This window comes from Geotrypetes seraphini, chromosome 4 (genome assembly GCF_902459505.1).
Source record: "Geotrypetes seraphini chromosome 4, aGeoSer1.1, whole genome shotgun sequence".
In the NCBI taxonomy this organism is placed as follows: domain Eukaryota; kingdom Metazoa; phylum Chordata; class Amphibia; order Gymnophiona; family Dermophiidae; genus Geotrypetes; species Geotrypetes seraphini.
Window position 1 is genome coordinate 183,595,149 of NC_047087.1, and position 26,907 is coordinate 183,622,055.

The window sequence follows — 26,907 nt, forward strand, 5'->3', positions numbered from 1 at the left end:
AGCCATGGCACCCTTTTTGTGAAGTTCATAGCGGTGCCCTGTATGGTACCCCACTATTTAGGTGGCATGTCTGGGTGTTCAGTCCATCACTTTGCAGACCCCTCCCACATCCAACATGGCTTGTTCTAGGCGTTTTGGACTTGGACGGAATGTTGGACGGAAATGTGGTATAAAGATAGACGATTTAGTGGCTTGGAGGATCAGATCGGCAGGACGTATAATTAGATGATTTTCGAAAGTAAAAAAAAGTTGGATGTATCTTTCGAAAATGTTTTCTTAGGCTCTTTTTAACTTTGGATGACTTGAGATATGAACCTAAACGGATTTAGACGTCCCTTTTGATTATGCCCCTCCACATTTGTGGGGAACAATAATAAAGTTGAACACACCACTGGTGCCCACTTCTTGCCTTTTCCCCTCATAATATCCTGCTAGTTTAGGTCTTGAACTTTGCCTCTCCCTATCCACCAGGACCCTTTATATATATTTTTTTAATAAATTGGTAAGCCTTTATCCTGTCTTGCTCTGGAATAGATCCTCAAGCAACTCATAAATTTCTTTGTGTAGAACAACAAGGGTCACTAGACTTCACTCCCATAGAGACTGGCTCTAAAAGATATATAATATAAAACATCACAGAAATTTTTTCAATTACCAAAAGTGTGGAATTCGCTTCCTCCCGAAATACACACAACCACCCTATATACACTATTTTGCAAAAACCTAAAACCTATGTTTTTTTAAGAACTCTCTCCAAAGGGCTTAAAGGAACAGAGACCAACACAGGATACCTAGAAAAGATGATGTGAACCATCAGCTACTATTGTGATTAATTACCCTACATAGACTGTACATTTCATAATTTTTATGTAATATGTATAATGCTATTAGGGGCATTTTTGAATCAATACGACATCCGAAAAACAGTATAAATCAGCATTTGGACATTTTTCTTGCCAAAACATCCAAGTGCTGATTTTTAAAACCATCTTTCTGGAGGTCTTGTGAGGTGTCCTAGCTGCTGTGCATCCAAACCTAAAAAGGGGGGGGGGGGGAGATAGTGTAGGAGGCATGTTCTGTTCAGGCTTTGGGCGGGCTTAAACTTGGACGTCTTGCGTAATAATCAAACCTTTCCCAAGACATACTGAATGGAGCTTAGACATTCAGAGTTAGACCTGTTTTAAATGTGTTTTAAGTGCCAAAAAGGTACCCAAATTGACCATACAACCACTGGAGGGATTGCATATACACACACTCCCCCAGTGGTCACTGACCCCCGCCCATCCCCCTCCCAAATCTGAATGAAACAGTACATACCTGTCTCTAGAACGGTGATGGGATAATCGCGCGCCAGGCGCCAGCGCGCCGACAATCCAGCGCCATCAATTCGGCGCAAGGCAGAAGCATGCGGGGGAAAAATAATTTTTAAAGAGCTCCAACTGGGGGTTTGAGGTGGCAACCCCCCCACTTTATTGGTTAGTGTTCGAGCTGTCGTTGCAGGGGGTGTGGGGGGTGAAACCCCCCACATTATAGAGAAAACGGGAACTTTTCCCGAAAAAAATCAGAAAAAGTTCAGTTTTCTCTATAATGAAGGTTTCCAACCCCCCAAACCCCCCTCCAACAGCAGCGCAAACACTAAACAATAAAGTGGGGGGAGGGTTGCCACCCCAAACCCCCCCGTCAGAGCTCTTAAAAAAATTACTTTTTCCCCCGCGCACTTCTGTTTTGCGCTGAATTGTCGGTGCTGGATTGTCAGCGCGCTGGCGTCTTGCGCGCCACTGACTATGGACCATCTAGAACAGCAGCACCTATGGGAAATCCTAGTAGAGCATCACATAGGTGTCTTAAATAGTCTAGTGAGTAGGCTAATGAGCCATAGAGGACCCAGGCCCATAAGCCACTCTAACCACTGCATTTATGGTTGAAAGTGTGAGCCCATCAAAACCCACCAAAATCCTACCATACTTCCATATAGGTGCTACCGGCAGCCATAAGGGCTATTGGGGTGGTAGACAAGTGGGTATAGTAGATTTGAAGGGAGTTTGGAGGGCTCACCATACATTAGAAGGGGGTAATAGTGAAATATACTTCTGGCACACTTCATGTGAAGTTTACAGCAGTGCCTTCTAAGGTGTCCCGCTGTTCTATGGGCATGTCTATGTGGCCAGTCCATTACAACACTGACCCCTCCCACGTCTAAATGGTCTGGATTTGGACATTTTGAACTTGGACGGTTTTGTGGTCGAAAATGATGAACAAAGATGGACATCCTAAGGTTGGATGTCCTGGCGGCCAAGATGTTTAAATAGGCAATTTTAAAAAGAAATTGGGAAGTCTTGCGCTGTTGTCAGTTTCAAAAATGGCCGTTTCTCTGCCTCCAACTTACGGAAAATGTCCGAAATCAGACTTAGATGTATTATCAAAAATGCCTCTCCATGTATAATGTCTAATCTGATATAGAAATCTATGTAATATTGAGCTACTTATAACCTGCCTAGAACTCTGATCTATGAGGATTCGGCGTAACATAACATAATATTATATGTAGTCCAGGTAACTTTACTTGGAGAGCATTGAACATAGAAACATTGGTGGTGTAGGGTAAAAATTAACTACATTCCTAGTTTGCTTCCCTCTTTTCCAATTTAGTCAAATTTTAAGCAGTCTGAGGGCTGCACTTTAAAAAAAACAAAGGCTCTCTTTTACTAAACTGATTACTGTGGTGGCCCATGGTAATTGAACCGAAGCCCACTGATAATTAATGGACTTCAGTGCCATTGCCGTGCCGCAGTTGCTAGCACAGTTTTGTAAAAGTGGGGGGTACACTTCTCCCTCTGTATTCGCAGTGGATGCAGGTGGAACATAGCCGCGAATATGGAAAAACTGCAAATAACATTTTATATGTTATTTGAAGTTTTTGTAACAGCCAGCGTTTTTATTATTGAAACCGCAAATAATTTTTCAACTATTCCTGACCTGTTCCTGAAGGAGAGGCAATATCTCAGCGATTTTCAGGCTGATAGCAGGCAAGCAGCGATTTTCAGGATAATAGCGATTTTCCCAATGCATGCTGGGAAGCAGCATTTCTCTCTATGGACGCTGGGAAGCAGCGTTTTTCTCTGTGCACACTGGGAAGCTGGGAAGCAGCGATTTTGAGGATGAAAGATTTGAAGCAGCAATTTTTAGAATGAATGTTGGTAAGCGCTAATCTTTTTTATCAGTACATGATGTAATTTGGGGGGGCGGAGTCAGCATGCAAAAAATCGTGAAGTTTCAAGTTTAATTAAAATTTCTTATACCACCTAATCAGCCTTCTAGGCGGTATACAAAATCATAAAAGCATACAATAGCTAAAATATAAATTTAAGAAGACAGAGAATGACAAAGACTTTTGGAGACATAAAACGTGACGAATGGGAACAAGAGGAAAATGGGCATGAACTACAATTTTGAAGGTAAAAGATAACAATTTAGGGGGAAAACAGTAGGAGGGGAAGTAGAAATAAAATCATTCTAGGTTGCCCTTAAAAGGGCAATTAAATCTCAAAGGCATCAATAAAAAGAAATGTCTTTAGCTTTATCTTGAATTGATTAAGAATTAATTCTTTGCGTAAATAAGCTGGGATACTATTCCAAAGAGAAGGAGCAGTCACAGAATAAGCGAAAATGCAAGTGCAGAAACCGCAAATACGGAGGGAGAAGTGTAATATTTTTCTTGGTAACTCCCAGGCCCTGAGAGCAGAAGGGCTGCTCTGTCCATTTTCTACCATGCTTTTTATAGAAAAAGAAATGAAAAATGTTGTCAGACACAGATGACAGTCAGCTCTTACTGCTAGCTTAGTTTATGAATTTTCCCCAATGAAAGCAGGTCAGTGTGATGGAACAGTGACAGCTTGGCTCTCCCCAGCTGCTTTCTTGGTTGGAATCATTACAGTGTATCTTAGCTTCTTTTGTACACCTGTAGGATAACTGCTACTCAAAAGTTTATTGATTTCTAGAGTGACTGTGCTGTTTTCTGATTACATGCTCACCTTTGTTAATCCTCTTTTCTTATTTGTGACATTTTTACCAGTTCAGAAAAAGGAGTCAAGCAGAAATTTTAGAAAACTGTTGAAAACTTATCTTTTTGCACATGCATTTTTCTGCCAGCTGTATCTCATTTTATATTGAATATCTAATCATTTATTAGAATGAGGATATAATGTTTACATTTAGACCTCTGTCTCCTTTTGCTCTTGTCTGCGACATGAATTTTAAGATTTTTTTCGTGTACTCAAAGATTGTGTATGTTCATTGTGAGCTGCTTTGGCTAAAAGCGGAATACAAATGTTTTAAATAAATAAATAAATAACAAAACCAAGTTGCATGGCTAGTTTTCAACCCTTTAACCTTCAACTGCTGTTGAGGTCTATAGATCATCCATTACAATTCGATTAATGAAAGAATTCCCCATCCCAATTTTACTGCACACCCTCTCTTCTTCTTCCTCTTCCCTCACACCTCCACTCCCCTTCTCCATCCCCTTTTCTGCCTACTCCCATCTATCCATTCATTCCAAAACAGGAGGCTTCAATTAGTTCACTCAGTCATCAGCAGAAGTGAGCATACAATGGGCCACAATAAGTAGGCCTCACCCAGGCCTGCCATGGCTTTGAAGCAGCGATTTGCTCACCCCGGGAGAAACTAAACAAATGCTAATTTCACCTGCACTCAATCGGCTTTTTATTCATTTCTGCTTTTTCTTTTTTCTTTTCCCTTCCCTTTTTCAGATTTGGAAAGTAGATGGTTGAACAGGCTAGTTGAATCTGACAGACTGAATAAAGAAAATGCGTGTAGCTGAATGGAAAGAGTACATGCATGCATTATGTTCACTTATGCATCCACTCCTACAATGTATTGCCTCCTTACAAACTTTATTTTAGCATGGGCTAATGATTGCCCTAAAATATATTATATTTAACTTACACCTTGTTTAGTAGCATTTCAAGGTGAGTTACATTCAGTTATTTCCTTGTTGAGTTTACAATCCAAGGGGCGCTTTCACCAAAATACTCTAAGTTCTAACAGGGGCTTAGCATATGAAATAAGGCTTACCACAAAATTCATGACAGCATTTTGTAGTACGAGGGTGATTTGAAAAGTCTGGCAAAATGGCAAGTTAAATAACGTAGTCTCCATCGAGAGCTAAATACACTTAGGGCTCCTTTTACAAAGGTGCGTTAGGGCCTTAACGCGCGGAAATGCCCCGCGTGCGCTAGCCGCTACCGCATCCTCTTGAGGAGGCGGTAGTTTTTCAGATAGCGCACACTATAGTGCCCGCTAATCTGGTGCCTGCGCTAAAAACGCTAGCGCACCTTTGTAATAGGAGCCCTTAGTCCGGTGATTTTCCAGGTTTTTTTGTAAACCATTTTTCCTATGAAACAAAAAAACCTGGAAACTCGCTGGACTATGTGTATAGCCCTCGATGGAGATTACATTGTTTAACTTGCTTTTTTATCAAACTTTTCAAACAACCTCATAATTTCCCTGTCAGTACATGTTAACCACACACTATTTATTTGGGGAGGAAGTTTTTTGTGAGGGGCATATCATGAATGGGGAATGGGTACGGAAGCATTCTGATTAGTGTGCACTAATTGGATAATGCTGATAATGTGGGAGCACTCATGCGGAAATTCTCTAACCAGCGCTTAATTAGCAAATGCCATTTGAAATGGCAATTAACGTAAAAGTTGAAGTGCTTACCAGTGGCTACACAAAAGGCACCAGAATTGCACCTTTGGAGGCACCTAACACCATTATAGACGCTAACTGTGCAGAGCAGCCCGGTAAAGAGGGGAGGATTTGTGCCTGGTACCTGCTCAGAAGAGCAAAGCAGTAGGCACAACTCCTCTCCCATCCCTCTTGACATAGCTCCGGGTTTGTTTATTTTTGCTGGTTCCTTCTGCTGCTGTGCACCCTTGTGCCAGGAATGTTGAGGGGGTGCCAGCAGGAGGGAGTGGGCATCCTTCCTGCCGTGAACAGTAAGGGGGGGGGGGTTCAGGGGTGGCGGCGGGAGAGAGTGGGCATGCCTCCTGCCGGCCGGCTTGTGGCGGGGTTCAGGGGTTCCCTGCTGCAGCCGCTCAGCTGATCATGGCAGGGAAATTTCCTTGCTGCGATCAGTTTAGCAGCCGCGTGTATTTGAAATGTAGACCAGCATTTCAATGGCCTACAGTTCAGGCGCCTTTCCTGGCCCAGGGAGACACCTAGGGCTACTTAAGCTTGCCTCAAGCTACTTCCGGCGAAACCACACCCATGCCCAGCTATGGATGAGCTTAAGTGTCTCTATGCACCTCTCTATACCCACAACAGATGCCTACAGTGTAGACGGCCTGTCTCAGGTTGTTTGTTTTATTTAGAAAGCGTACATCCCGAATGGCTGGTTAGACAGCGGTAGGACGCCTACCGCCGCCTATAATTGGGATGCTGTTTATAGAATTTGGCTTTTATTGTAGTTCTGAAGAGGAACTCTACCTCCATTCCTAGTGCCTGAGGAGATGAGGGGGCAGCAGATTGCCTTGAGCCATCCCTGATAATAATGACAGTGCTGACATTAGTTATTTGATGGTCACAGCTGAGATTTCATTCAGAAGCAGCAAAGCATAGTAATTAAAATATATTTATATGTATGTACAGTATATATTTCTTAATGCATGATATGTAATATTCTTACAGATATCTAAATTTGTGTTTTTTTAATATGACAACTGATTGTATTGCACTTCACAATTTTAATATTTTTTGAACGTACATCTAGCAATGCTATAAAAATGATAATAGTAGTTGTAGTAACATCTCCTCCCCGCAATTAGGGAGGAAGTTATCACAGTGCGGGTGATTTACTATGGTAGACCCACAGGTTGATGACTAACATGGTAAATGAATAACACTGCTTGTGAGCCATCCCAAAAGCAGTACTATTTTAGCAGCCTGGAGCATCAGGTTGCCAAGCTGTGGCCCATTGTTCCTGGTCGTGACCTCATGCATTCCCTCCTATGCACATTCCTACCCCTGATGCTCTCCCCCCCACCCCAAACCCCCTATTCCCAGAAAATCCAAGGCTCTCTTCCCCTACACCGCACCCCCACAATGTTCAAGACCCCTACCTCCCACATTTGCCAATATCCCTAAATAAAATCAAAAAATTATTGGGAAGAAAGAATGTGTATGTTTTGAATGCAGAGATCAAAAGTAGATATGTCAACATAAGATGAAATGATCCCTTTTGTTATACAGTGATACACACTATGAAATTACTAAATATGCTCAGAGTTGTGCAGTCTTGCCAAGGACAGAAGTTCCTATAGCAAGACCCACCACCCAATCATCACATATATAAAAAATACAAGTGAATATTTCTGAATTAGTGACTTCGCTGTATTGAATTAAGTTTTGGTGGACAGTACTGTGATCCCATTATTCTCCACCATCATGTCCCCTAACCCATAGGCAGAGAGCTAATCATACAATGGTATAGACCAGTGTTCTTCAACAGCTGGTCCGTGGACCGGTGCCAGTCCACAGAAATTTCCTGCCGGTCCACAGGGCCGGCACGTGCATCTGGCCCGAGACAGTGTTCTTCAGCCGCCAGTCCACGGTGCGATTGATGCAGCGTTGCCTTCGGGCTGGCTCCCTCTTTCTCAGCGCTGCAGTGCACAAAGACACGGGCAGCAGCTCCTACATGCTTCCCGCGCCTAAACCGGAAGCCTTCTCTCTGACGTCGCGCGAAGAGCCGCTGCCTGTGTCTAGAATACCACTACATCACCTCCATAAGCTGCACAGGTGGGGTCTTAGGTGCCTGGGCCAACCAGAATCAGCCCAGTATCCTTAGGCCCTACCTGTGGGTGGGGTTTGAGCCATCTGGGCCAATTAGGCCCTTAGGCCCGCCATTCGAGGGATGGCTAGCCTGCTGGACAGACGGGCTTGGGACCCGTTTGTTCAGTCAACTTGTACAGGTACGGGGAGGAGGGTTGGGGGGGGTTGAGGGGTCGGCAGGGGGAGATTGGGGGTTCATGGGGGGCTATCGTGGGAGGGGGGTGCGTCGAGGGCAGGAGGGCCTGGGATCCCTCCTGCCCGTATCTTAGTGAGGGTGAGGGGTAGGGGGTTGCCTGGGCAGGTGGGGTTTGGCTCCCTCCTGCCCAGATCGTAGTTGGCCGTGGTGGGGGGTTACCTGGTAGGAGGGCTTGGGCTCCCTCCTGGACCGATTGTAATCGGCAGGGGGGGGGGTCGCAGCTCGCCGGGACAGGAGGGCTTGGGCTCCCTCTTGCCCTGATCTTGTTAGGGAAGGGGGGGTTGCGGCTTGCCGGGGCAGGAGGGCTTGGGCTCCCTCTTGCCCCAATCTTGTCATGGAGGCCGCGGCTCTCCAGGGCAGGAGGGCTTGGGCTCTCTCCTGCCCGGATCATTGTCAGGGGGGGGGGGGTGATGCATAGCGGCAGGAGAGATTGGCTATCTCCCCTGTAGCAATGCAATCACCCCTCTACCCGAATTGCCACAAACCATGGCAGGAGAGATTGGGCATCTCTCCTGCTGTGGGTTGCAGCAGTTCGGGTAGAGGGGTGATTGCATCGTGGTAAGGGAAATGAGACATCTCTCCTGCCATGATGATTGCGGTGGTGGTGGGGGGGGGGTAGGTTGCCATGCCACTGAGCTGATTGCGCCAGCCGCCATCAGCTTAGCGGGCCCTTTTCAGCACTTATACCTGTTTTGACTTGGTCTAAGTCAAAACTTATAAGTACCGACTAGGCAACCTGTCAAAAGGTTTGATTGTACCTGCTGTATGCCTAGGTGTAGGTCAGCCCATCTCCCGCCCACCTCGCACCCTTTCCCCGCCTCTAAAAACGCCTCTTTTCGCTCTATGCATTTAGAGGCAGGGGAAAGGCCTAAGCTGGTTTTAGATATGTCTAAAACCAGCTTTGGTTATGGTTACTTGGACGATCAGGCTTTTTGATTGTCCAAGTACCCATTTAGGCCACTTTTTAGATGGATTTTTTTTTATTATGAGCCCCGTAACATTTAAAAAAAATTTTTTGATATGGTTTGCACCAGAACTCAATATATCCTTTGCACAATTATTCAACTAAATGAAGCATCGTGGTAAACTTTTCTTCTGTGGTAAAATCCCAAACTGGTATATAGTTCTGCTGGAATCTATGTACCTTGGAAAACTAATCCTCCTTCCCCGACAGGAAAGAATTCCAGGAGTATGGGACATTTAATGACCACTGATCTCCCTCAAAAGCCCTTGTATGTAACTGGTGAGTGGAACAAATGCTGCAAGACTAATTTAATCTAGATAGGTGTTTCTGAAGCATCAGTAATGACCGCTGAGAGTTCCATGCCAAAGGAACAACTTTATTGCCAAGCCCAGAGTAACAACACTTTAGACAGAGGACCAGAGATTATGAGTATGTAAGCAACCACAAGATGGCAGCAGTCTCTAACATAGTAACATAGTAAATGACAGCAGATAAAGAAAGACCTGAATGGTCCATCCAGCCCACCCAATAGTCACAGGAATTGTCTTTTTTTCTTTGATATTTCTGGAACATAGGCCATAGAATCTGCCCGGTACTTTCCTTAGGTTCCAACTACTGGAGTTGTTGTCAAAGCTCACTCCAGCCTATCTAGTATTGCCAGATTTTACATTTGTAAAATTCAGAACCCTAGACTTGCCCCCAGGCCCGCCCATCCCTGCCCCGTTATGCCCCAGTCCTGCCCCTAATCCTGCCCCCACTACTTGCTCTGGTCGGGCAGGAGGGCATCCGTTCATGTGCAGATGCCTTCTTGCCCGACACAATTTCGGAGGAAGCTTTTCAAAACTCAGACAAAATGCTGAGTTTTGAAAACCCGTCCGGACCCCCGACATGTCCTCAAAAGGAGAACATGTCTGGGGAAATTCAGACATCTGGTAACCCTATGCCTATCCAAAATATCTTGTCATTTGCAGGATTACAGGAGTTTCCATTGAAGCGCTCCCCAGCCCATCCTAAACCGGCCTTGGTTCTTCATTTTATACCATTCATTTTCTAATTAGAGATCCTATGGGGCTCATAATCAAAAGAAAAAAAAATTAAAAAACCAGCCTAAGTTGGCACTTGGATGATCATAAACGAAAGACACCCAAGTGCTGATAATCAAACCGGGTTTTGGATGTATTTCTAAACTACTTAGGCCTTCATAGTGCCGCTGAACGACCATAGCTAAACGGGGCGTTTCAGGAGGAGTGTTGAGGGCTGGATTTGGGTGGGACGTGGGCAGGCTTAGAATTAGTCACACTCCATGTATAACCGAAAGTTATACAGCACAGGATCGATGAAACTTGGATGTTATGACTTAGACCATTTAAAACATGGTCTGAGTCACAAAAACCCACCTAAAGTGACCAGATAAACACTGCAAACACATAATACTGACCCCCACACACTACTTCAGTGATCACCGACCCCCCCTATAAAAAAGTTAATCACAACTAGAAAATTGTGCCTCCAGAACATCATCACCTAGTAGCCTGGCATAGGAAAGCCTAGTCGTGCTGCACAGAGGCGTCTTAAACCGTCTTGGGGGTGGGTTAGAGACCCATAGAGAGGTGGCCCCATGCCCATAAGCTCCTGTAATCACTGCATTGATATTGAAACATATGCACTCTCCTATACACCCCAAAACCCTTTTTTACTATCATATATGTGACTCCTGCAGCCATAAGGGCAGGGCCGGATTTAAATGAAAAGAGGCCCTAGGCTATTCCACTTATGAGGCCCTTTCACCTCCCATTTTTAAGTTTGTAAATTACATGAGAGATAATAAAATACATCATTACTGTGATATATAAATAAAAAAAGTCGAGAACACTTATTTGGACATTTATTCTCAGCACCATATATAGTTCAGTATTTTAGTGTTCACTGTTTTTAGAATAGTATAATTTTAATTTTGCTAACAATTTGAATGTAGGCCCCCTCTTGATCTTGAGGCCCTAGGCTGAAGCCTAGTTAGCCTATAGGAAAATCCGGCCCTGCATAAGGGTTATTAGGGTGGTAGATAAGTGGGTCTAGGGGATTCTGGAGGTAGGTTTGGGGGGCTCACCATGACCTATAAGGGAGCTGTAGTGAGATGAAGACATGGTACCCTTTTTGTGAAGTTCACAGCAGTGCCCTGTAAGGTACTCCACTATTTAGGTGCCATGTCTGGGTGTTCAATCCATCACTTTGCAGACCCCTCCCACGTCCAATAGGATGAAAATGTGGTATAAAGATGGACGATTTAGCGGCTTGGACGATCAGATTGGCAGGATGTATAGTTAGACGATTTTCGAAACGAAAAAAATTTGGATGTATTTTTTGAAAATGTGTCCTAAGCTATTTTTTACTTTGGACGACTTGCGACTTGGACGAAACAGACGTTTCTTTCAATTATGCCTCTCCACGTGTTCATCTCATGCTTTTTTGAATGCCGTCACCATTTTCATTTCCATCACCAACTACCCTCTCCACGGTAGACTTAGACCACCCCACAACTCAGTTCAGGTGCTCTAGTTTTACCATTTTTCCTTCTCTGAAAAAGAGTTTTTTCAAAATGAATACCTTTCAAGTATTTAAATGTCTGTATCATATCCCCCTATCCCTCCTCTTCTCTCCACTACAGTACTGTACACCTATTCAGGTCATCCAGTCTCTTCTCATACATCTTTTGGTGCAAGTTCTATATCATTGTTGTTGCCTTCCTCTGGACCACTTCAAGTCTTTTTACATCCTTAGCCAGATGCAGCCTCTCAAATTGAACACAATACTTCAAGTAGGGCATCACCAACAACTTACACAGGATCATCAACACCTCCTTTTTTTTGCTGGTTATGCCTATCTCTATACTGCTTAACTTTCTTCTAGCTACAGCCACTTCCTTGTCACACCATATGATTTATGTCCAAGGTGACGTTTTGTTAATGGTACCCCTTAGTGAGTAGCACTGCTTACTATATAAAAAAGTTCATTCGTAGCCACAATTCATAAAAAGAATACTTAGCTCAAATGCAGAAAATCACACAAAGAATAAATATTACCACTCGACAGAGCTCCGTTTCGCCACCTTCGTCAGGAGCGGAGATTGCCAACAATAATGTAAGAAGCCGACATCCACTATTAAGGCTTGTCGGTGCGAGCTTCCCAAGCATATAACAATCAAAACGCTAGAAAAGAGGAAATGGTAATGGCTTCTTCAGAATTTAAGAATGCCTTGGAGAACCCATGAGAACAACGCACCGTGATAAACGTGGTGACGTAAAAAATAACGTCATCATGTAAAAAAAACATATAAACATAAAAAACGTAAAACTAGAATACATGAATGAAGTTAATGAAATGAATGGAAAGCACTGAAAGTGCCATAGATGTTAAAGAAAAATCTTAAACAAAATAATCAAAATAAGAGAAAAAAAGAGAAAAAATGAAACATATATCATATTAACCACCAGAGAAAAATGACAAGCAGAACAAAATTAGCTGGTGAAACATCTGTCTACATTTTCATTGAGTCCAATAGGGGCATACGATTTTAAATAGAAAATCCAAAAGTTTCCCGCTTGAGGAGGTAAGTGTGTCTGTCCCCATTGAAACTTGTAGGAATCTGTTCCGAAATGCACCATTGAAGTTGAGAAAAGACATGTTGGTGGGTCATATTATGAGCCACCATGGGCGCAGTAGATTTGCCTGTTGTCAAACAACTACGGTGTTCAATTAACCTAGGGCTCCTTTTACGAAGCCGCGTTAGTGGTTTAACGCGCGTAATAATGCCGTCTCTTGAGCAGGCGGTAGTTATTTGGCTAGCGCGGGGGTTAGCGCGTGATTATAAGTCACACGCGCTGAAGCTGCTAATGCGGCTTCATAAAAGGAGCCCTTAGTCTTTATACTACGAGTAGTACAACCCACATATATTAGTCCACTAGGACAGGAAATTACATAAACCACAAACTTAGACTCACAAGTTGTATGAGACCTGAGTTGGAAGATTTTCTTTGTGATGGGATGAACCCATTGATTGCCTCAAACTGACATATCACATACAGAGCATTTACCACAGGGAGAATGATAACCAGAGCCCATGATGGACTGTTGTCTAGTTTGAAAATCAGAAGAAACAAAGGGCAGGGCAGGATTAACCAATAGGCCCAGTAGGCACGTGCCTAGGGCCCGAAATGGTCAGGGAGGTCCGATGAAGGAGGGCATCAACATTGTTTTTTCCAAATGGCGATGGGCCCCTCCAGCATCGATTGGCAACATGGCCCCTCCTGATCAGCAATGCAGGCCCCCCATCGACAGAAAGTAAGACAAGCAAGCAACGCGGGTAAGAAAGGCAACGGGAACTGTAATTTTGCAAGCAGTGCTGCTTGCCCAAAGCTTCCCTCTGAAGCAGCTTCCTATTTCCGCCTGGGCGCATGGTGGGATGGGGCGGGGCAGGGGGCCCAGTGTACTTGTGTGCGTAGGGGCCCTCAACGAATTAATCCTGCCCTGACTAAGGGGTCCTTTTATCAAGCTGCGTTAGCAGGGTTAGCACATCGGACATTTCATCAAGTGCTAACCCCCGCGGCCGGCTAAAAAACTAACGCCTGCTCAATGCAGGCGTTAGCGGCTAGCGCAGCAGGCGATTTAACGTGCGGTATTACGTGCGTTAAACCCCTACCGTAGCTTGATAAAAAGACCCCTAAGTATTCAGAAAGCATAGTTCTCATACACAATATGTATTTTTCTTAGTCTCTCATATAAATTGTGGTTGTGCTCATTCACTTATTCACTTCTTATGAATTTTGTAGGTACTTTATTTATTTCATCTTAAGGGTCTTAGTATTTTCCTGTTTATTATCTTTTGTTGATTATCTCTTGACTTTTGATCTTATAACAATAATAGTGTTATTTAGCGGTGTTTTTATTAAGCTAATTATATATATTAAAAAAACCTTATTTAATCTTGTAATTGTTAAGCACATTAAGCACATTATGTAAAGAAGCGTAAGAATTTCAGCATCAATTGTTTGTGAGCACTTCGCACTTTATTTTCATTCAGCCAGGGTGCTGGTTTCTTGGGAATTAATTTATTTATTGTACATTTTTCACCCTTTCTCCCCTCGATGTGTATGTCTACCAGGATCTAAAACTGGGAGTGTGAGGATTCTCACCGGTTGGATAATTTTGAAAAGGACTAAATGATGTATGGGGCTATTCTCATTTAGACTTGGGTCTGGTGCTGGTCACCTATGAGATACAGCCCGAGCCATAATCTCCCGTCTGTACACTAAGGGCTCATATTGATGCCCTTTATTTAAAGACTTATTTGCATTATTTTTCCTGGTTCAACTTCAGACATCCTCCTCGAGGGATTAAGCGTGTTAGCCAATTATATATCGCACCTTACACGTAACCAACCTCCATACACACGCTAGTTGACACCGTACTCAAGGGAGGGGGTGGAGCTCTCCTTCTCCTTCCAGGTGCTGCGGTTCACCCTGAGGCCTACAGAGGGCACTAGCAAGCGCGATCGATAGAGGACTTGTTGGTTGGTGTAGCGTCTTTTGTCAGAAGTGATAGTGGGGGCTTCCTCGCCTCCAGCGCCGGCGGAGAGAGGTAAGCAGGGGGGTGTCTTCAGTGACGTATTCCGCACGGTATGCGCGAGGAAACCAAATATCTCTGGCTCGTGCCGAAGTGGAGTTTGCGCAGCTAGCTTGCAACAGCTGTTTACGCTGGGCATGGTCGGCGTGCGCTGCCCCGTGCACGGCGTCTGATCATGAGGTGACGTTTTCCTGTACGCTGTACAGCCTTTAGCGCAAGAGCTTGTTAGGGTGTCGGGTGAGGGTGAAACAGAAACATGGCTGCTTTGAAGTGTTAGTCCGGAACCTCAGATTTAAATCCGTGCCGATTTTTTTTTTTTTTTTTCATCTTACTGGGGTCTTTAGTAAATAGTCTGGCGTATTCTGTTATCGCCTTTCTTCCTAAGCCTTTAAGTAGGAAGTTGGAAAGAAGTAAACAAAAGGTGTTGCGAATATCTGTCGTTTGTGCCAAAAATTTAATGGAATGAAGGGGCACTTGGCACCCTGGGTAAAACATGTGAAAAGATACATGGAGTTCTAACACGGGCAAAATTGGACCAGGGTTCCAGAAAAATATGCCCTTCCTCTTTCCCCCCTCCCTAGTGGTGCGGTACATTTGTATGAGAGAAGATCTGGCAGCCAAAGGAAAAAAAAAATAATCAGAGAATTTAACAAATTGTGATAAAACTTGGCTTTTGGGAAAACTAGTTAAAAGATAGAATTGCCCAGTTTTAGAAGAGAGCCTTTAAGCCTGTAGTGTATTTCTCACAACCCTGATGTATTGTAGGATCTGCATTATTGACTTCATTAGGTAGATTTTGTTTTTTTGGGGGGAAGAGGGTGTTTACAAGTACCACGCAAATCAGCACTGGCTTAAGAGTAATATGGTAGCTCTGCTCATAGAAACTTAGATACAATGATGTTGCTGTAAAGGAAATTTTCCTTTCAAACTGCCTATCCCTGTTTTCTTTGAGTACTCCCAAAAATACTGCCATCAAAACTGCCCCATCCCTAACATTACTGTCCACACCACTGTAACCCAACACCCTGTAATCTAACACACGGATCTAAATTACCTCCTCACAATTGCCCGGAACACCTCACAAACCACCTCCATCCTCGAGTTACCCAGCAAACTGCCACAACCCCAAAAATGCCCTCTGCAATTGCCCTGACCCCTAAAACTACAACCTCACCCTCAAAATCTACCTCCTGAAACTTACCCAGAATCCCACCAATTCCTCCCTGCAACTTTACTACTGTTCTGCAAACTATCCCCCCCCCTTCAGATTAGCACACTAATGCCACATCACCTGAAAATGCCCCAACCCCAAATTATTTTTTAGTTCAAATAATTTTATTGAATTTAAATGTGCAGAATGGAAAATGCAGCAAAACTATAATAAAAGAAAAAATGAAGAAGGTCCAGTGTTTACTAGTAAAAGATGAATGGTCTGAATGTCAACGGTAATTCCTTGTCAAATAAACAATTGAAATATTAATCTTGATTTTTCAGCGGGATTCAGTTCTTGTTTATAGGCTGTACAAATCGTGTTACAGCAGAAAGTGGATTTAAGCAGGTTATTTATTTTCAATTACTTAGGGCCTGTTTTACAAAGCCACGCAGCAACAGCCCTGAAGCCCTTTAAATCTCTATGGGTTTTGGGGCCGTTACCGTGCTGCAGCCGCTAGTGCGGCTTTGTAAAACAGGCCCTTAATAAATGTCAATTAGATATAGCAAATATGGCGCGCTAGCCGTTTTAGCGTGCTAAATGCTAACTCTTCCATAGAATATAATGGATGTGTTAGCGTTTAGCATTCCTCTGACTGGAACCTCAAGGTAGTCTCACAGAGTCATTGGATCTTTTTATATAATATAACAATCTGATGTTCAGCAATCTTCTTAGGGTACGTGAGACATGCTGCAGTATAGCTAGTTAAAATACTCCTTGCTGTGCCTTAGTGCATTGACATAAAATAATAGAATTCCTGTTGTGCAATACTAAAAGTTCTGCTCCATTAGAGGTTTGATCGAAATACTATAAAATTAATAAGCAAATAATTTTATAGTACTACTAAGTAATTATTTCTATAATGCTACCAGATGCACGCATCTCTGTACAGAATCACAGGAAAGAGCTTGAAAGAGCTTTCAATCTAAACTGATAAACAGGATGTCATGGATGCTATTAAGGGGAATGGTTAATCTACTGGCTGGGTTGGTAGGCAGTGGGGTTATAGACTGAAGGCTATATCAAAAAGGTGGGTTTTCAGTCTGCTTTTAAACAAGATAAGGGAAGGGGCTTGGTGGACAAACTCGGGTAATTTATTCCAGGCATAAGGGGCAGCTAGATGAAAGGAACAAATTGGCAGTGGAGGAGAAGGGTACAGCTAAGAGCAGCTTCTCTGAGGAACGGAGTTCTCTAAGAGGTGTATAAGGAGAGAGGAGAGGAGAGATATTGAGGGGCAGCAGAATGATCACATTTATAGGTCGGCAATAGGAGCTTGAACTGTATGGGAAAGCAGATAGGGAGCCAGTGAAGTGATTTAAGGAGAGGGGTGACATGAGTGTAGTGAGGTTGGTAGAATATGAGTCGTGCAGCAGAGTTTTGCACAAATTGCAGGTGGGAGAGGCGGCACTGCGGGAGACCAGTTAGAAGTAGATAGCAGTAAACTAAGCATGAGGTTATGAGAGTGTGGACAAGGGTCTGGGTAGTGTGCTCAGAGAGGAAGGGGCGAATTTTGGTGATGTAGAGATAGAAGTGACAGGCCTTAGCAGTTTGTTGGATGTGCATAGAAAATGAGAGGTTGGAATCGAAGATGACTCCAAGGTTGTGAGCAGAGGAGACTGGAACGATGACAGTGTTATTTATTGAGATGGAGAATGGAAGAGGAGCAGAGGGTTTAGGAGGAAAGAGGCGCAGCTCAGTCTTGGACATGTTTAGTTTCAGATGACAGCAGACCATCCAGGCAGCAATGTCAGCCTTTTTCTTGGACTTTAGGTGAAATTTCGGGTATATAGCCACAATGGAAGCCCAGAACGTGCAGTGTAGTCATAGGTCAGCATTGCACCGGTTTAAAAGTAGAAATTGGAAGGTATATGGCTGAATGCACCCATGATCTACCAATATTTGCTCTTCATATCATGTCTTGTTTGCAGAGCAAATCAGGGCAGTAGAAGGCCGCGAAGCAGCGTGTTTAGAGTGCTGCGGCCGCTGCTGGAGTCAGGACGTTTGTCGGGACCGCGGGAAGAGAAGCGGAGCGGTGGCAAGGGACTAAGGGAGGGTCGGATGGGAGGCTGAATGGGGGTTCGGTTGTGCCGGGGAGGTTTTATTATAAGAGATGGCCATTATGTGACTAATTGCCAATATAGAATTCATGTTTAGTATTACAGACCACTCAAAGTTTGGTTTCCATTTTAGATTTGGCACTGAAACTGACCTGAAATCACTAAAACAAAAACTCTCCATCCCCCATCACTCTCTTCCACTGTTACCAACCCCCTTTGCTGGGAGAGGGTGGGTCCTCCCAGACTGGCTGGCCTTCTGATCCCAACTCCTCTTCCCTTCCACCACCTAAAGACCCTACCTGGGCCTACCTTTATATGGCTTGGTAGTCTAGGAGCTTCTGGGCAAGAGTGATCCCCAGTCACTCTTGCCCCAAATTTGGGGCCCAATTTATCTTCAGAGCGGCAGGGGGAGGCAACCTTTTCTTCAATGTCCGTGCCTTTGCCAGCAAGGGAAAGACGCCAGGCAAACAGCTGACTTCTTCGGCTTCTCCTATCTGGGGAAACTGCTGTGCCAAAAATGCCATTGCAGGAGAGCAGGGAGTGCCGCGTTGTAAAATTTCTCTGCCGCGTGTGGGGCCATAGTAAGCACGGCACATGCTGCACTCTTGGCGACCACGGACCTATGGATCATGGAAGCATGCCGATAAGAGTGCGCATGCGCCGCTTAGAGTTTTATTATAAGAGATTAATACATAATGGTAACCACAAAATTATAAAAACACAAAGCACACTGTATGCAGAGAAAATGTTAATTATTTATATTTGGGGGTTTTTCAAAGAGGTCAAGGCAGTTGACTAAAATATGCAATTGTCACATCAGTAACAACTATAGAAAAATATAGTGCAACAGATATAAATTCTCAAAACTGATACATTTTGATCACTAAATTGACATTAAAATCATTTTTCCTACCTTTGTTGTCTGGTGATTTCATGAGTCTCTGGTTGCACTTCCTTCTGACTGTGCATCCAATATTTCTTCCCTTCTTTCTGCCTCCTGCATGCTTCCTTTCCTCCAGACCTCATTCCATTTCCCAACCAACATCTCTCTCTGTTCTTCCATGAATCCAATTTTTTTTTCCTCTCTCCCTGCCTGCCTCCCCTACTGAAGCCACCGCCGACCCTGCCACCCAACACACCATCCCCCCTCAACTTTTTCTTCCTCTCTCCCTGCCTGACCTCCACTGAAGCCACCACCGCTGCAGCTTCCTCCCTGCCCCACCTCCAAGCTGACCCTGCCACACTCCATTCCCACCCCCCTGATGCCACTGTCGCAACAGGAATGGGCCAGGTTCTTGCAGCGACTGTATGCAGCCAGCCCACAAGCCTTCCCCCCGATGTCAATTCTGACATCGGAGGAAGGCTAGTGGGCTGGCTACTTGCAGTCGCTGCACACGCCTGGCCTGTTCTGTTGCGGTGGTGGCAGGAGGGATGGGGTGGCTGTTGTGGCGGCGGTGGCAGGAGGGTGGGAATGGAGTGTGACAGGGTTGGCTTGGCGGTGGCTTCGGGGGTGGGGAGACACCAGGCGGCAGGCAGCCCGCGTACCCCCTAGGGTATAGGTACTGCAGGTTGAGAAACACTGCTTTATAGAATTGCGCTTAGAGGTGCCTCTACCCCAAACACACTTACTTTGGAATTAGATGCTGCTAAGCACTGTGCGATAGGTGCCTATCTTTTGCAGAATTGTGTTCATAATTGAAGCCATTTTACTAATTTAAGTTAGGTTCTTCTTTATATAGGCACCTCTTATAGAATTTTTCCCGTTGTTCACTTAAAGATGCTGCAGTGTGACATGATAAATTTTTATATTTATAAACTCAATCCACTAAAATTGGTGGCAGCTTTATGCTTTGCTGAGATAGTCTAATTAAGTGGTCAGTCTTCAATATTGTGGAGGGAAACTTGAAAATCAAGAGGCAAATGATCCCCACACTCCAATACATTCAAAAAGCAAATTGGCCATAGTATAATCAAAACTGTTCACCTTTTCTTATTTTTATTATTTACAGATACCCTTCAAAGCATTATTATAGAAGAGTTTTTTTTGACTATTCAGATTTGACTGGCACTCAAACTTTCAAGGGATCGCAAAAAAAAAAACTCAGACAAATCTAGGGAAAGGACATATATAATCCAATAAACTCAAATGTATGTCCTGTTGGAAACACCCGGGGAACCCACCCAGACACTACAAAGTACACTCGCAGCACTCGTACACAGACCCTCTCGCTCAAACACCAACCAAATAAAACAAAAAAAATGTGGAGAAAAAGCCTCAGTTCGACTTCTTCTGGCAAAAAACTCCACTTTAAGACCATAAGCAAGTGAGGTCCAAATTGTATCAATCAAAACAGCAGTGAGAGACATGGTAGTAGCCCTCATAGGAACAACCACAAAACTTCAGCACACCAAAAATTCAAAGCATTCAAAGGTGTGAGCACAGTATATAGCACACATTAAAGTCTCAAACACAGTCAATGGCAAGCAGGATAAACAAAATCACTTAGCTGCAGACGGTGTCCAAGCTGTCTTCCAAGCACCAAGACAGCTTGGACACCATCTGCAGCTAAGTGATTTTGTTTATCCTGTTTGCTATTGACTGTGTTTGAGACTTTGATGTGTGCTATATACTGTGCTCACACTTTAAATGCTTTGAATTTTTGGCGTTCTGAAATTTTGTGGTGGTTCCTACGAGGGCTACTACCGTGTCTCTCATTCTGTTTTGATTGATACAATTTGGACCTCACTTTAAGTGGAGTTTTTTGCCAGATGAAGTCAAACTGAGGCTTTTTCTACATGATTTTTTGGGTTTTTTTGGTTGGTGTTTGAGTGAGTGGGTCTGTGTATGAGTCCTGTGAATGTACCTTGTAGTGTCTCGGTGGGTTCCCCGGGTGTTTCCAATAGGACATACATTTGAGTTTATCACAAAAAATTCCCCAAGCCAGCTCAGACATCGTCATTGGTCAGATTTTAATAGTGATTTCTTAGTCTTCATAACAATTATAACATAATCTAAAAACTTGCTTCTATATCGCAAAACCTTAAAGTTCTATATGGTTTACAAAAGAAAATAGTTACAATTAGATGAAATATTTAGTGAACAATTGGCAGTTCTAAGCTCTTGAGTCCTCAGCACATCTGGCAGGGTCCACCTAAACTTTTGGGCTGAAGGTAGTTTGCTATGCTTTAATTCATTTTGGCCTTTAGTCCAAATATTACACAAAATTGCTATTCCAGCCACTCAGTACCCCATAAGTTTGTGGTAACATTGAAAAGGATCTGTGAATTGCACAAAAGATCCATTGAACAAATAGGTGTGGGGAGCACATATAGATCTCCATCTGAAGCTAGTGGAACCCACAGTTGATGTTTTTCTTCCCAAAGCTTAGTCTTCATGGTGGTTTGTGACTCCATAATCCACCTCGTCAGTGGAGGATGTGCCGTGTGCTTCAGTAATTGTAACGTATGCTGATGACCTGTGCCTTATGTTTTAGAGTCGCACTGGAGGTGCAGTGAGTCCAGGTCCTCCAAAGCAAAGGTGATAGTAGGATGATTGAGGGTAGGAAGCTGTTACTTTAGTGCCCCCAGCTCTTGCTGCAGGCTGCTTACTTGGTCCTGCAACCATTTTCTACCTCCAACTGAGTTTGAACAGTGAAGGCTGGCATTTTCCCAACTTATAGTGCCCAACTTATCCCAAATCAACTTTTCTTATTACATAAATATTTGAAAACTTATGAACTGTGGAAGACCTACTACTGACATAGCTATATTTCACATTCTGCCTCAGGGCAGGGCAGTCTCCTTGCTCGCAGAATGTGAAATATAGCTATGTCGATAATGGGTCCTCTACTGCAGTTAGTTGTCATCCTCTCTTCCTCCTAGAATCAAGGGCCTCATGAAGCGACTTTGATGCAAAACTGCTAGAATACTTATTCCTCCAGAGAAGAACTATGTTAGACTACTCGTATTTTTCGTTCCATAAGACACACTTTTTTCCCCAAAAAAGTGGGTGGAATAAAGGGTGTGTCCTATGGAGAGAATACCCAACTCCCCCCTCCCCCGTTACCTTATTTAGATCAGGGTTTCTCGCCCACCACCACTGCTGCTGCTACTCATCGCTCATTCACCTCCGCAAGTAGAGGAAGGGAAACGCCAGGCGGGTGCAGCGGGAGGTAATTAAATCTAGTGGGTGGGCAGGCTTTAGGGAGGGAAGAGGACAAAGGCTGGAAGGCAGTGAGTGGAACATAGGAGGGAGGGAGGAAGGGAGAATTGTTGGGCCTGAGGAAGGAAAGAAAGAAAGAGAGAAATAAATAAATCAATCACCAGATAAAAAGGGGGAGGGGGAAGGAAGAGGACAAAGGCTGGAAAGCATTGAGGGGGACATAGGAAGGAGGGAGGGAGGAAGGGACAATTGTTGGGCTTGAGGAAGGGTAGAAAGAAATCACCAGACAACAAAGGTAGGAAAAATGATTTTATTTTCAATTTAGTGATCAAAATGTGTCAGTTTTGAGAATTTATATCTTTTGCCTATATTTTGCACTATACTATTTGTCTTTTTCTATAGTTGTTAATGAGGTGACATTGCATATTTTAAAAAGTCATCTGCTTGACATCTGTGCCCTGTCCCTGCCCGCCCTGTGCCTTGTCCTGGCCTACCACTAGACCACCAGAGGGGAGACAGGGTACAGAGCCTGGCAGGGTGTGGGGGCAGGGTGCAGAGCCTGGCAAGGAGTGTGGGGTTGGGTGCAGAGCCTGGCAGGGAGAATTTGGTTTAGAATGTTTTTTCCTCCTCTAAATTTAAGGTGCGTCTAATGGTCAGGTGCATCTTATGAAAGCGAAAAATACGGTAGTGGCCCTAACCACAGAAATTTTTTTCCAAATCCTTGAAAAGGATTACAAGGAGACTCTGGCAAACCTACTACTACTTATCACTTATATAGCACTGAAAGGCGTACGCAGCGCTATACATTTTGACATTTATAGATGGTCTCTTCTCGGAAGAGCTTACAATCTAACTTGGACAGACAGACATGACATAGAGCAGGGGTGTCCAACCTGCCCCGTGAAGTATTTTGTGCGGCCCTGGTTGAGGGCAACGCAGTGTTTTCCTCTGCTGCCCCCGGGTGTTTACCGTCTTGCCAGCTCCCTCCTCTGTCTTGCTGCAGCGTTTGTGCAGCCCCAGAAACATTTTTTCGGCCAATGCAGCCCAGGGAAGCCAAAAGGTTGGACACTTCTGACATAGAGGGTAGGGGATGCAGAACCCAAGGTGAGAGGAGTTAGGAGTCAAAGCACTCTCAAAGGGATGAGCTTTTAAACAGGCCTTGAACACTGCCAGAGATGGATCCCACTGTAGAGATTTAGGCAGCTTGTTCCAAGCTTATTGTGCAGCAAAGCAAAAGGGACGTAGTCTGGAGTTGGTTAGTTGAAAAGAAGGGCACAGGTAGGAGATACTTACCAGTTGAGCGAAGCTCATGGGGGGATCATAGGGGGAGAGAAGTGAAAAGAGATAGTGAGGGGTAGCTGAATGAGTGCCTTTGTAGGTCAGTAAGAGGAGTTTGAATTGTATTCGGAAACGGATAGGAAGCCAATGAAGTGACTTTAGGAGAAGAGTAACATGAGTATAGCGGCTCTACCAGAATAAGTCATGCAGATGAATTCTGCATGGATTGGAAGGGAATGAGATGGCTAAGCAGAAGGCCTGAGAGTAGCGAGTTGCAGTAGTCTAAGTGCGAGGTGATGAGGGCATGGATAAATGTTTTGGTAGTGTGCTCAGGAAGGTTTGGATTTGGGTAATATAGAGGAAGAAGCGGCAGGTTTTAGTGATATGTTGTATCTGGGCGGTGAAGGAGAGAGAAGAGTTAAAGATGACCCCGAGAATACAAGTAGACAAAACAGGAAGGATGAAAGTGTTCTCCACAGAGATGGAGAACGAGGGAAGTGGAGAGGTGGGTTTAGGCGGGAAGATGAGCAACTCTGTTTTAGCCATATTCAATTTTAGATGGCAGTGAGACATCCGGTGGCCATCTCCATTGACCATATGAAGTCACACATACACTGACTGTCTTTATTAATGGCAGGCATCGGCAGACAGCATGGTATTTCCAGGCTAAGCAGTGCTCTTAGCGATGGGCACAAGTTGGTGGAAGGCTCCTGCTGTCTTCCACATCAATACAGTAATTAATAAAGGTGAGGACTTGGAAAAGTTCAGGCCTTAATCTTCAATTTGTCCATGACAGTAAATCAAGAAGATCTTTAATGCTGCTGACACAGAAGAAAGATGACCTAGTTAGTGCCATCTTGTTTTTCCTCATTTTACTTTTGCTACATGCTGAAATGATTTTGCTGTGTTTTCCACAAGGACTTTATGATCCTTTCCTGAATGGTGATGACTACCTAATAAGGAACCCAGCATTGTATACCTTTTAGCTAGGATTTATTCTTCCTATTTGTATCACTTTGTACTTGTTCACAGTAAATGCATTTGCTGTTTAAATTCCTAGTTAGTTTCATAAGATCCTTCTGAAAATCCTCACAAGTTGCTGATGTTTTAACAGCTTTGAATTTAATTTTGTGTCATCTGCAGATCTGATCATTTTACCCTTAGATTCTTTTACTACATGGATCATTTTTGAATATATGTAATAGACCCAGTTCTATTTCAAAGGGTAAGGAGATGGGACTTGATATTCTGTTTTTTTTCCTGTGTGGTTACAATCAAAGCAGTTTATCTATTTTATACAGGTACTTATTATGTACCTGAGGCAATGAAGAGTTAAGTGACTTGCCCAGAGTCACAAGGAGTGTTGCAGTGGGAATCAAACACATAACCTCGGGGTGCTGAGGCAGCTGTTCTAATCTAGAGTCACTCTTCTACCATTCACCTTTTTCTAAGAAAACTGGCTGAATAGTCCTGTTCTGTTTCTTTTAACCAACCTGGAATAAGGCATTACACTCCTACCCAATGACTCCTTAACTCCAACCCCCATAAGAAATGATCAGTGTAGGCTATTGTTAAGGATATTATTTTATTGTTAACCCTAGTTATTAGTAACTGGATCTCATTGCATTAGCAAAGGCATGAGTTAGAGGTAAATAAAACAATTTAACTGTAACCCATGTTGATAACTACAGTAGAGAATGACATGGGTAAAAAATCTGTCCCCGTCACTGCCCTGTCACCGGACCACCATCCCCTTCACCGCCCCGTCACTACCCCGTCTCCTTCACCCACCGTCCCTTTCACCGCTGTTGCCTTCACCGCCCCGTCTCCGTCCCTGCAGCATACACCCTTCCCTCTCTCCATACCTCCAGCGAAACCTATCTCCCTCCCTCCCCCTTAACTTCGCAGTGCTTTAGAAAATAAACTGATGCCGGCGAAGCCTGCCTGTGCCGCCCTGGAGTCGCATGTGTTTGGGTGGAAGCTTCTCCTCTGACGCAACCGGTGACCGTGCACCTTCCCTCCCTTAACTGCGGGGACAAGGTCATTCACCGCTCCACGGGGCAGTGGATGGCCTTATCCCCGTGCCCGCAGTGAGCAAGTTCCCCCCCCACCTTGTTTCGGCGGGTTACCCGCGGCTACTCGCAGCTAGCCGCGGGTAACTACCACCGTGTCATTTTCTAAATTACATCCCTAAGTGTGTCATCCCTAAGTGTGCCTTCTAACAAGCCAGCACTGTATCAACTGAGTAACTGTATTGATTCATAAAGCAAGGCTTCCCTTTGTTAAATCCATGTTATTTCTTCCTCATTAATCATTAAGGCCTCTTTTTACTAAGCTGTGCACTTGAGTGCTGCATGGGAAATGCTCCGACGCCCATTCAGTGGTGTTACATAATGGTTGGGGGAGGTTTTGAGAATCAATGATGCAAATGTGGAACGTCTACGTCTTGGCTGAGAAATTGTATGCTATTTACCAAAGCTGTTTTCTGAGATTCTCAGCCACCCTTTCGTAACATTCTGTGCTCCATTTTATGGGACTCTGCTTTTCCTTTGGATTTCTCGGCTTTGATCCCATATACCATCTTTAAAGACATTAGTGTGATACAAAATAAACCTGCCAGGACGATTGAAAAAAATGCCTGATTGAGCGGGAAAATCAAATCAAAAAATCGATTCAATAGGCCAAATTGAATTGAAAAATTATTCCCTGAATTGGGCAATGCTATTATATGCAAATCTATTTCATGCATATTCAGTGTGGGTATCCTGAAAACTTGACAGGCTAGCTTTGACCCTTATCTCTAAAATAAAAGGTGTGTGTCTTTTTAATTGCCAATGTCTTGACGAAAAGATGATTTAACCATGTCAGCAGTTCATGAATTCATTCTCAGACTATTTTTAATGTTTTTAATGTTTCCTCGTGATCTTTAGCTTCACTTTGGACACCATTTCTTTCACTGCTTCTATGAAATATCTTATCAGCGCTTCACCCACAGTGTCCGCACGTATTGTGTCAGATATTCAAAACAGCTCAGAATTGTCCCCTGAAGAAGGTGACGGTGTCGCCGAAACTTGGATCTTAGTCGGGACTTTGCTTTCTGGATCTTTGCCTGTTTTAACATTTTCTGAAAAGACTTGTTATTAATCTTTGGCTCAAACTGTAAATAAAGGATTTGTGACCGCAGGTTGGATTTGACCTCTCCGGTGCCTCTTTTGGTTTGTTCTGTTTTTAATGTTTGACATATACCTTATATGGGCTTCCAGAGTGGTTATTTGTAAAATGTCCATGCCTCATGCAAACCTATAATCTTTTACAACTGCTCCTTTTCTTCGTAGTGTTCTTTATAAAGACTATTTAACATCCTGCAATTGTGTCAATTTGATTTTGTTGCACTCAACTATTTGTACCCCAGGGAGTTGTAGGCCAAAATAGTGAAAATCATGCAACTTTCTCTCTCTCTCTCTCTCTCTCTCTGTCTCTTAAATAGAAGCGCCTGAGCATTTGTGTTGGAAACAGTCTGTGAAATGAGGGGCTGATTCAGATATTACCATGCTTGAAGATTTTTGC

At 43.8% G+C, this 26,907-nt stretch overlaps 1 protein-coding gene and 1 long non-coding RNA gene across 6 annotated transcripts in view; one reads left to right on the top strand and one right to left on the bottom strand.

Annotated features, from left to right (window-relative positions):
• Window positions 1-14,568, bottom strand: part of LOC117358744 — a 69,264-nt gene extending 54,696 nt beyond the window's left edge. For 2 of the 3 annotated variants that reach the window (XR_004539073.1, XR_004539071.1), the window contains exon 1: window positions 14,451-14,568. This is a non-coding gene — a long non-coding RNA (uncharacterized LOC117358744). Of the gene's footprint in view, window positions 1-14,434 lie in introns of all 3 variants that reach the window. The other variant, XR_004539072.1, reaches the window with a different exon arrangement.
• Window positions 14,521-26,907, top strand: part of FAM241B (family with sequence similarity 241 member B) — a 45,554-nt gene continuing 33,167 nt past the window's right edge. The window contains exons 1-2 of one of the 3 annotated variants that reach the window (XM_033940331.1): window positions 14,550-14,648; window positions 26,828-26,881. The gene's annotated coding sequence lies outside the window, so the exon portion shown is untranslated. Of the gene's footprint in view, window positions 14,649-14,684; window positions 14,814-26,827; window positions 26,882-26,907 lie in introns of those variants that run through there. The other 2 variants (XM_033940329.1, XM_033940330.1) reach the window with 2 other exon arrangements.